Source organism: Hippocampus guttulatus, chromosome 18 (assembly GCF_054856545.1).
Source record: "Hippocampus guttulatus isolate MCC_2025c chromosome 18, RoL_Hgut_1.0, whole genome shotgun sequence".
NCBI classification, from domain to species: Eukaryota; Metazoa; Chordata; class Actinopteri; order Syngnathiformes; family Syngnathidae; genus Hippocampus; species Hippocampus guttulatus.
The window spans coordinates 8,045,614-8,056,489 of record NC_141278.1 but is presented as its reverse complement, the minus strand read 5'-3'; the positions used below and the strand labels follow the sequence as shown (position 1 = coordinate 8,056,489).

The window sequence follows — 10,876 nt, the reverse complement described above, 5'->3', positions numbered from 1 at the left end:
GTCGCAGTGTGTCAATTCTTGTCTCCATGGTGACAAAAGCCATCATGAGTGATTAGGTAACATTAATAAGAGTCAAAAACCGTACAAGGTGAAGAGAAAGGATGCTCTTGGCATGCGTATGGTCTTTATCCTCTGCGAAGAATGACGAACATTACCTCACGACCATTGTGTGAGGACCACTACGTCATGTTTATCCATGTCATGTTTATTCTCTCCCCGGATGGCCGAGGTACGCAGCGGAATGTCCATTTAATTGAAGCAAAAACGTAATCATGAAAAAAAAATCCAGTAATTGTTTACATTCTAGGATGTATGGAGCACCATATTATCGTTAGCTTGTTTTTTCTGAAGGACATTTGGGATCACATACGGATTTCCGAATGTGCCTGAAGGCAACAGCAGACTCGATTGGATTCGTTGCACAGGCAGCACCGGTATTCACAAATAGATTTTCATTTTACTACACAAACACTACACATTGAAGGAGATTTGAATGTTGTATTTGAATAACATGAAGAAAAATTGCATTCATGGTAATATACTGAGTCAAAGTTGCAATATACAGTCATTTCGTTTTGTTTTGTTCTTTTTCCGACTGGTGAATGTGCAGTCAACTTCTGCTAATTGCACAGGTTTTGGGTCTGGGTTGGCATGCAAAGAGTGAAAATCTGCGTTTATTTTACACCCATTGGGGAAAAATGTATAATTATATTATTCCACAAACGCTGATGAGCATTCACTGTATGTTTTCAACCAAAAAAAATGATGGGAAAAAACAAAATTAAATGTCAAATAATGAAAAATATATTGTGACTAAAAATGTAACAAAAGCCCCACAAATATTTGAATCCATGGGTGCCGAACCATCATTATATCTATTTGAGGAAAATATTTAACATCACACTATCCTTAAAGATAAAGATACAAAGCACTACAACTCAAGCGATTTACTGATACATTTTCATATTTTAGAACGTGTACTCCTTTGGAACGATAACAATTATGGCAATTGAAATCATTTGCTTACACCCTGACATTCGGACATTTAGAATAAGCACGATTTAAAAATTATGACATTTTCAAGTCGAAATTAGAGGCACACACCAACAACACAAACACCTTTACACCCCCACCCCTCTCATTCTCCCACCTACCTGATGACACGCACACACATCTTTCCATCTCCTACCGCCTCTAAAACCTTTTCCTCTCTGCTACAAACACACGCGCGCACACACACACACACACACACACACGCGCCTTCTTTTTTTGTCAAGACCCCCCCCGCCCCCCCCCCCCCCGCCAGCTCCTCACCTCCCCCCCCAGTAATCTGGCTGGCCCGTGGCCTCCCCTCTCTCGCTCCACTGTTCTGTGTGATAGAATATCGATCGCTTCGCCTCGCCTTGGCGGGGAGAGAGTGTGTGTGCGTGTTTGCGTGTGTGCGCGCGTGGTGGTCAGACCAGCTCCATCCAAGGTTGTTACCACAGCAACGGCGGATGGGTCAGGGGGTTGCCATGGTGCCTAGGTCGCCGGGTCATGGGGAGGGGTCCTGGAGGGATAAGGGGACTGTGGGTTTTTGTGTGGTGGTGGTGGTGGTGGTGGGGGGGTTGATACAGAGGTGTCCACTTGTGCTCTTTTCATTGAATTATTTTTCATCAAACTGGAGAACACACTGAAAGTCAATCACACATTGATGATGATGATGATGGTGATGATGATGATGATATTAACCCTTTCGTGCTCAAATATTGATAACCTGTAACCTGATAAGCTGTCCACTGTAGTAACCGCCGCACCTGATTGTGTTCATGGCGACAACAACACAACTAAATATTCGATATCAAAATGAATACAAATGATCATCTATGTTATCTATTCTTTTATTAAGGGGTTGTATACAGTAATCACGCACTGAAGGGCTTTTTGCAACGAGCTATAACAAATTAGATTATCTATTTATTTATTTGGAACATTTCTTAGCATTATTGCTGCTTTTGTGGTGATACGGTGCTGATGAGTGAAATAATTTACCTGAAAAGCAAATATCAGTAAATATGACCAAAAAAAAAAAAAACAGGATTCCTTTTCGAGGCCTGAAGTGAATTATGTAAATGTCACTCATATTTGCAAGTTTTACTATTGTTATGTGGAATGTGGGTTTAGTTTTGTGGTCATATTTCATGGATTTGAATGAATGAATAGAAAGAAGAATGAGATTCCGCCAGTCTGTTTTGTCATCCGGCCACTGGAGGGCGAGCTCTGGTCTCCTGCATCTTACAAGTGCGACTTAAATAAACAAACGAGCAAGTTGAATGCCTTTCAATCTTCTCTGTTTTTTTTTGTTTTTTTGTGAGCAAACGCAGGCTGTCGGGGCCGCCTGGACGCCACCGTAACAGGCGGGACGGGACGTGGATGGCCTCGTGGCCTGCTGGCGTGTCGCCGTGGCAACAGAGAAGATGCTCCGAGGAGGGAAACTCCCGAAAGGCGCACATTGATTAAAAGGTAAGACGCCGGAAAAGGGGAGGCGGAAGTTGGGGGTAAGCTCACACATTTGTCCCGCCTTGGTTACGGCTCGACGACGAGGAAACTTTGGTCGTGTCTTTTTGAGTCTTTCTTTGCTTCGTTTTGCTTCTTTTCCTTCATTACCTGCTTCCTTTACCGTTTTCTTCTTTTCCCTCCTTTTCTTCTTTGCCTTCTATTTTTCTTATTCTTCTTTTCTTTCCTTGCATGATGCCTCTTTTCACTCATGTCCTTTCTCGTCACATTTTCCTGACTATTTTCTTTCGTTTAGTTGCCTTCTTTCCCGATCCTTTTTTTCGTTTCTCTCCTTTTTGCCCTTCGCCTTCTTTTCCACCTTGCATTTTGCTTTGTCCGTTCTTGTCCTTTTTCACCTCCATTCTTCTTTCTTTTTTTAAACTTTCTTTTCCTGCGCCGCTTCCTTTTTTTTGTACTTTTCCCCATCTTTCCTGATTTCATTTCTTTCACGTTTTGTGTTCTGCGTTGTCTTTTCTTTTGCTATTTTTCTTTCTGTTCCATCTTTTCATTCAAGTCCTTTTTATTCTTTTCTTTAGCCTCTTTGTTCTTCTTTTTCTGTTCACTTGTTCACTTCTTTATCTTCTTCCTTTTGTTACTTTTATTTTCCTTCTCTTCCTTTCTTTTGTCGCTTCTCTTTTCTCGACTTCTCTTTCTTTGTTTCCAGTGATTTCCGTTTTCCTTCAAATCCTTGATTTTCTCTTTTTTTTTTTTCTCCTACCCTCTTTGCAGGCTGCAGGAGTCCAGATGGGCCGTGGCTCCTTTTCTTCTCCGGGGGGGCCTGGCCGCACGTGCCGAGGACACGGGGCCTCGCAGCATTTCATTTAACATACCCTCCCGCCCCCTCTTTGTCCTCCTCCTCCACTTCTTCCTTTTTTCCTCACGCTTTTTTTTGGTTGTTGTTGTTCTCGGCCTCTTCTGACTCCTCTCATTCTCTCATCCACTAATCCTTTCATCCTTTTTCCTTTTGTTTTTCTCATCCTGTTGTCCACTCATCCTCGCTTCCTCTCATCCACTCACACCCTCCTCTTCTTGTCTTCTCATTCTTTCATGTACATTTTTTACCCCCTCATTTTTGCATCCCGTCATCTTGCGTCCCCCTCATCTTCTCATCCTCCGGACAAAGGTCCTCTCATCTTTTCCTGTCAACTTCCCTCATCCTCACATCCGCTCCTCCTCTCATCTTCTTGTTCTTTTAGATTTTTTTTCCCCATCTGCGTCTTCCCATCATCTGGCCACCTCATCCTGTGATGCAACAACATGGCAGCACGTGGATTTCATTTCAATAGAGGATGCAAAATTTCACATCACGGGGAGAAAAGAAGCTGTCTTTATCTATGAACTGAGGCAAACCTACAAATGTAAACACATCCCTTCTTTTATTTTATTTTTTTCAATGTCAGATCACACACAATTGCCTGACACAATATTTTGTACTCGTGGACCTGGATGTTTAAAAGAATTGTCAATCAAATGAAATCGTTCATTGGAAAATATGTTGGGCTGCATTGTGTCACACAAAGGGTTGTTTCTATTATTTTAGTGAGGTTTTTTTTTTTTTTTTTGCACATGCACCTAATGATGTGTCTGCTACCTATATGTCACTTTATGATTTAATTTGTGTTGGTTCTTAATAGGGCAAATAAACCGTACCTCTGTATATACACAGGCCCAAACTATTATCATTTTTAGGATTGTTCAAATATGGTTTGGATTGCTTTTTTTTTTATTTGCCCTGCTCCTTGAACGTGTCACAGGGTAATTTTTAATCATCCGAACAATTCGCCAAATACAATACAATACAATGTCCGCGCCCCCCCCCCACCATCTTCCACAAGTGGATTGTTGCTTTTCATTCTCATATTTTTCTTTGTTTTATTATTTTAAATGTATGCCGAGCACATTTGCATACACGGCGTTTTGCTTCCCACGCGTGATCTATAATGCCGTCTGACTGTAATTGTTCTCGAATGACGACTTTATTTAATGAGCTGCCCGGGTGCGGAAATCGATGCCGACAAGACGTGAGTTCATTATGACAAATCGATTGAAAGGCTGGGAGTCTGCGGTGACGTCACAGCCTTTCCATTCACGGGCCTTACTGGACACGCACGCGCCTGGCTATCGATCCGCGAGCGCGCAAGCTCGCGCGCAGCGTCTCGTGCAGACGCTGCACGTGGACTTCCTTCGCTTGTTCTCCTGTTAACGCTGCTTCATCTTCGAAATGTGAGATTTATTGTCGATTGAACATGTTTATCTGATGCGTGTCGGTTACATTTCAAGACGCTAAATCTGCAGATCAATGAATACAATGTGCGGTTGATAGCTGCAAAATAAAAGGTACAATTTTACGTTTTACACACTGACAATTGACCACATTGTAAGCAAATGTTTTCCTTTTTTATGTAATGTTTGCAATGCATGCATTTGAACCGCATTTTACTGGCACAATCGCAACCTCTGATAAATAAACGTCAATCTGCATATTTTGTTAAAGTAACCACATTAATTCATCTGAAAAAAATGCTAACATTTTAATGTAAATACGAGTGTTTCTTTCAGTAGAAAATGTGAAGGATTTTTTTTCAAACATGAAATAATTTGACCTTTTTGATTTCTCATTTTGTTTAGACCATAAAGACTCCACGGTGATAATAAAGACGCAAATAACTGCCAGGTGTATGTATGAGTGCTGTATCTTATTTTAAGACAGAAAATAAAAACAAATCAACTAAATGTGTGTTTTTCTTTCATTTGAATGGCTCAGTCACAGCCACTGTTTCCTGCGCGCACAAAATTGTCGTGGCTATTTGTAACTAGAATGTTACAAAATTGAATCGTGTCGCCGGTGAATTTACAATTTGTGAGCTCCTCTAGAAAAATGTCGGTTTTAGAAAAATACAGCTGCGTGAATTATAAACTCAACAAACGTGCTTTTAAAAAAAATTAAAACAAGAACAATAACAGCAACGTGATTGTGTCTTCAGTGCTGACATGCTGACTTTCCTTTAATTTTGTTTTATTGATTTTTCTCGTTTCAGCTTCCTGGGGTGACGGTAACCCCACCTCCGTGACGTCAGAGGTCAGCCATTGCCACCACTCGTTACACGCAATCGCCGTCCCTTTTCTCACTTCGGCCACCCATCTCTCTATCTCTCCATCCCTCCATTCATTCATTCTCCCCCCCCCCCCCCCCCCCACAATCGAGCACCAGGTGAGGCCGGCTCCATTTAATCACGTCCCGGTGTCAGAAAGCCCCGAAAGCCGCACTTTTTTTGTCGGAACCATGGCGCGTTTTGGAAGCCGTTAAGTCGATAGCTGCCGCCGACGCGAATTTGTCACAAAATGAGCCTTCAACTGGCTCGACAGCTCATTTGTGGATTTGGTAATAAAACAACACGCACTGAAGCCCGTTAAAGTGAAATCACATTCGAGTTTATCGTGTTTTTAAAGTAAGGCTAATCGCACTAGCCAAATTTGGCCCACCTCGATGCACCGTGACGTCACTTCATTTCAGGTTATTTTTTCTCTTCGAGGTCGATTTAGACCAGTATTACTTCCGTACATTTGATATCTAATATGCGATATTTAGCTCGTTTATTTAAATCAAATTAGCTCAGCAAAACACCCACTTTCGAACGCTGTTGACAACTAATTTGTGGCCTAATTTCATGTACAACAGCGAAGCTATGGTAAGTGGAAGAAGAATCTTTGATTGAGACACGATAAAACCGTCCGTCAGCGTATTTGTTGCTTCATATCAAATTAAAACAAACACTCGCGATTTAGTCACAAATTAAAAGTCATTTGTGGCTTTAAGTTTGTAAAATAATTTAAAATAAAAGCTAGTTTTAAAGGTGTTTTAAACATAGGTTAATCTCATGAAGCTATATTTGACCGACGTTTATTTCGTTCCATAAGGTAGAATGGGAACATTCTTCCGTCATGTTTTTACGTTAAGTTGCTTGACTGATCACTGTTAGATTTGTTGAGTGAGTTACATGAGAAATCTGTGTGCAACCAGTCCGGTTGTGTGCATCTCTTCCTCCGTGGCTAATAAGGATCAGAGTGTCTGCTGGCTGATAAGCGGCACAGTCCTGCTGATGCTGCCCCCAAACACCCTCATAACCCCACCATCACTGTGGACCACATGAACTGATAACGGCTGTAAGTATACTATTCTTGCTTGCTCGTGTGTGTGTGTGTGTGTGTGTGTGTGTGTTTTTATTAATTTATTTGCACAATCGTCTCCTCACAAAGTTGAATAGGAGCAACTGGACTTTTCCAGGATATTTCACCTTTATTCCAAAAAGCTTCTTCAGTTGACAATCTTTGCTGTTTGCTGCGAGAGTTCAAGAATCAACAGTTCATTTATATCAAAAAAAAATCTGGGATATGTTACTTTTGATGACGAATATGGCCAAATTCTGTACAGAATGGATCACCCTTTTGAGAGTGGCGTAAATAAAGCCATCGGTGGGAAACTACGGTAGAAAGGCCTACACCAAACAGTTTGTCGCTCGTCAGCTGCGTACAACAATGTGCTGGCATCCACCAAAGAGTGCCGCTGGCCACGGCCAACAAACTGATAAATCACTAACTGACCAAACAACCACCCAAGCAAACCTGCCAAACCAATCAGTGAGTTGCAACCCTAACCAGTCAGTTCACTTAATAACTAGCCAACCAGTCACAATCAATTTACCGATCAATAAACCAACCACTCAATTTAGTCAACTAGCATTTGACCAACTTCCCAAACCTACCAACTCACCGATTGAACAAAAAGAATTATATCATTTGACTTAATAGCCAATGAATTTACCAACTACACTCTCATTTACTATTGAATCTGCCCAATTCACCAATCACACTGAAAGTGTCTCCGAACTCTTGAGGCAGTCTCACGATCTTCTCTGTGACATCACAGAAAGTCCCGCGATGTTTGACTCGATCAGGGCAGGAAAACACTAACTGCTCTCGCATTGATTTCCAGTAATCCTCCCAACCCGCACGTGTGATGCAGGCTCGGAATTGTCACATGTGTCCGCGTGTTGCTGACCGCCTGTCGCCGTGGCGATAATAGCTGCTAATGAGATATTAACCCTCGGATAATGAAGAAACAGGAAGCTGGTAGCGCGTCCATCGATTGCTTCCGACTTGATCAATAGTGTTGCGGCCTGTTCTTTGACAGCGGTGGAGGCGACAAGCGGCTTGACCTGGTCGCCCGGAAAGCAACCCGACAACTCCGACACACACACACACACACACACACACACACACACACACACACACACACACACACACACACTAGTGAGTGACTCTGTTGTCCAGCTGCTTAAAATGCGAGCGAGCAGTCGTGCCCTCAAGGTCAAAGGTTAACGCCATCCCAGACGTCTGACCCCATCCACCAAGGGTTGACCTCCAGGGTCACGGGTGTGTGTGTGTGTGCGTGTGTATGTGTGTGTACCTGGGTATATTTTAGGGATGCAGCCTGAAAGATCGTGCAAAAGGACAGATGGAGGAGAAAATCAAGCGAGTGTTAATGTAGCTTTATACCAAAACACAGGGATGAGCGAGATGACATTTACTTAATAAAAAATCCCCTACTTCTGATTCTGACCATAATCATGACATTAAAAGTATTCAGATTTTGGGAACTATACATCAATCGTTATCATCTCCAATATCCTAAATAATTCATAGTAATTTTTAAAACAAAACTTCAAAAGCAAAATTACCATTTTAATTTGTGTCTCCAAAATCGTGTTTGAAATAGTTCAGAGAGCACATTCAATGCAGTTCAGTTATCCATATTTTATCTACATTTTAATAAGAATTATAATTGCTTAAATTCCTATTTTACCTTTTTATGTATGAGCACAAAAATAATGTAAAAATATTTACTGGTATGCTTTATTTAGGCCAATTAAAAAATCAATGTCTGAGAATATTACTTGAGGTGAAGAAAAATAGTGATTGAATACAAAAGGTGTACGCTGTAAGGCCACGTAAATATTTTAAATGTAGGGCACAAAATTTGTGTCATTTTAACAATGCAATTGTCCCAACTAAGAAGTGTTAATTCTGTTGCCTCCCAAATGGAAATTACATTATATGTACTAGTTATGTCTCTACATTAAATTTCCCAGTAAATCATTTTAGTGTCTCTTTTTATTTTTTATGAGAATATCCATCAAGTATTAATGACCCAATCATGTAGTATCCGGCTTTGCTGTGCCTGAGCGGAGGTTTTCTTTTTGTGATTGCAGTTAAAGAAGCGTCCAGAAAATAGGCCGGTCCCGACTCTTCCTTGGCCCGTCCGTCCCCACGAGCCGCCGTGCGTTGCTTCAAAGACGAAGGTGAGTATGAGGAGGAGGAGGAGGAGGAGGAGGTTGAAATAGAGGAGGCAGGATAAAAGCAGGGCTGGAAATCCGGCTGGCCGAGACCCCTCCTCCCGTGCCGTGCCCCCTTCTCGTAACATTCTTCTTCTCCGCTTCTGCGCTCTCCCTCACCCCTTAATCCTTTACTACTCGGCTGCATATGTTTCCTAATCCGGCCTGCGTGTGTGGGAGGCCCGCCTTCATCCACCTCCTCCGTCGCATTGTTGCATCACTTTGCTTATTTTGGATTATCGCCTGAAATACTTGTTTAAAAAAAATATATATATATATATACTGTATATATTTTTTATATCCACTCCTCTTTTGCTTCTTCCGTTTTCAACCCTAACAACAATCCCCGAAAAGTCAAGACACCTTTTGAATGTAGAGTGAACCTCAGTTTAATACCAGAGATGCATTCCAGCAAAAGGTAAACTGAGACTTCTTCCTACTCCCTTGAACATAATAACTGTGTTGAATGAAGATTGATTTCTTTCTTTTTACTTTTTTTAATCTACCTTATTTTCTGTCAAATTATTACTGTATATATGTTTTATGTTCAATAAAAAAATAAAAAAAAGATATGGAGAAACCAAACAAAAAATATTTTTTACACTTATTAAAAAAATATTTCTTAAAAGTATTCCTCACTACTTGTTTTCACTTTTTTTCGCATGCGAGATTTTCCAAATAAGAGGAAAAGTGTGCTTGCTTCAAGTTAACTAAAAACGTGAAATTCAATCCTGGGAAATTTAAACGACAATAATTTCCGTAAGCATTAAGTACCCGTCATGCTAACATGTAACGCAAAATGCAATAGACAGGCTAACGGAAATTAACATCGATTTTGTGGTAATTACACACCAGCCTTTCACACTATCTAATTGAAGTCCATTAGCTCAATGCTAACATATGCGAAATATCATAGACCAGCGAACACATTAGCATCAATATTAGGTTAATTATAAACCTTTCAACAACTGCTACACACACGCAGCAGCAGCAACGCATAAAACATACGAGGCATTATTTTCTCTGTGATCTGTGACGAATATTCCAGGAGAGCTCTGTCCTGCCTGGTATGTTGTGGTACTCCAGTAAAAAAGCTTAAAAGCTTAAAACTCTGCAATATTGTGGGTCCATAATCACAAGCTTATTTTTTAAAAAGGTTTTTCAAAAACTAGGCAGCATCATTGAATTGCAATTTCTTTTTCCCTGCTAGTGCTCTCATTTTGTCTCTCATGTGATTTTCTTCTTCTTCATATCCCTTAATACAGCTGCTCTTGAAAACACGTTCTTTTTGTCCGCCGTACTGCTTTAGCTTTGCCTCATCGCTGAATGAGTCTTTTGTGTCGTCTTGTAGAGGCACATGCCAAGTCAAGTTATTCCACGGCAGCTTGAATGGGATGAACAACCATCCAAACGTCCCTCCCCCCCCCCACCTCCCGCCACCTCCCAAAAAGGTAAAATTAGACAATATTATAAATCTGCTGTCGACTGGCATAAAAATAAATAAATAAAAAGACCAGGATTTAGTGTATCTAAAATAAAATGAATTTCTTTTCAACAATAAAAAAATATTCAAATATCCATCCATCCATTTTCCGATTCACTTATCCTCTCAAGGGTCGCGGGGGGTGCTGGAGCGCATCCCAGCCGTCTTTGGGCAGTAGGCGGGGGACACCCTGAACCGGTCGCCAGTCAATCGCAGGGCACACGGAGACAAACAACCATCCGCACTCACACTCACACCTAGGGGCAGTTTAGAGCAGTGGTTCTTAACCTGGGTTCGATCGAACCCTAGGGGGTTCGGTGAATCGTTCTCAGGGGTTCGACAGAGCCTCTGCCATGTAGGTTAAGACACGCCCAACTCAACATGTCAATTAGTTATGACACGCCCGCTTGGCCATCACTGGCTGGTTCATTTTGTGCAAAACTCAAAAACATACACTTTATAATTA

General features: G+C 41.3%; 1 long non-coding RNA gene across 1 annotated transcript; it reads left to right on the top strand.

Moving 5' to 3' along the window:
* The first annotated feature begins 1,314 nt into the window (after positions 1-1,314).
* LOC147190982 (uncharacterized) lies at positions 1,315-5,268 on the top strand. The gene is made up of 2 exons (XR_015103792.1): positions 1,315-2,502; positions 3,265-5,268. It is a non-coding gene; the product is annotated as an uncharacterized LOC147190982 (long non-coding RNA).
* The last annotated feature ends 5,608 nt before the right edge of the window (positions 5,269-10,876 follow it).